This window comes from Cariama cristata, unplaced genomic scaffold (assembly GCF_000690535.1).
Source record: "Cariama cristata isolate BGI_N322 unplaced genomic scaffold, ASM69053v1 scaffold17371, whole genome shotgun sequence".
Classification (NCBI taxonomy): domain Eukaryota; kingdom Metazoa; phylum Chordata; class Aves; order Cariamiformes; family Cariamidae; genus Cariama; species Cariama cristata.
The window spans coordinates 1-239 of NW_009598922.1; positions in this window are offsets into that span (position 1 = coordinate 1).

The window sequence follows — 239 nt, forward strand, 5'->3', positions numbered from 1 at the left end:
AGCTTCTTCCACACCTTGTAGTCCACGTAATGTAGAAAATCCTGAGTGATCTGTGTGTCTGCGGAGTCTGTAACTGCCAATCGAATACTTCAAAGCTTTCCAGGTGCCCTCCTCAGCGTTAAGCTTAGTCTGGAGAAGGCTTTTAGCCCGGAGCAGAGGAGGCTGAGGGGAGACCTGACCGCCCTCTACAACCACCTGAAAGGCGGGGGTAGGGAGGTGGGGGCTGGGCTCTTCTCCCA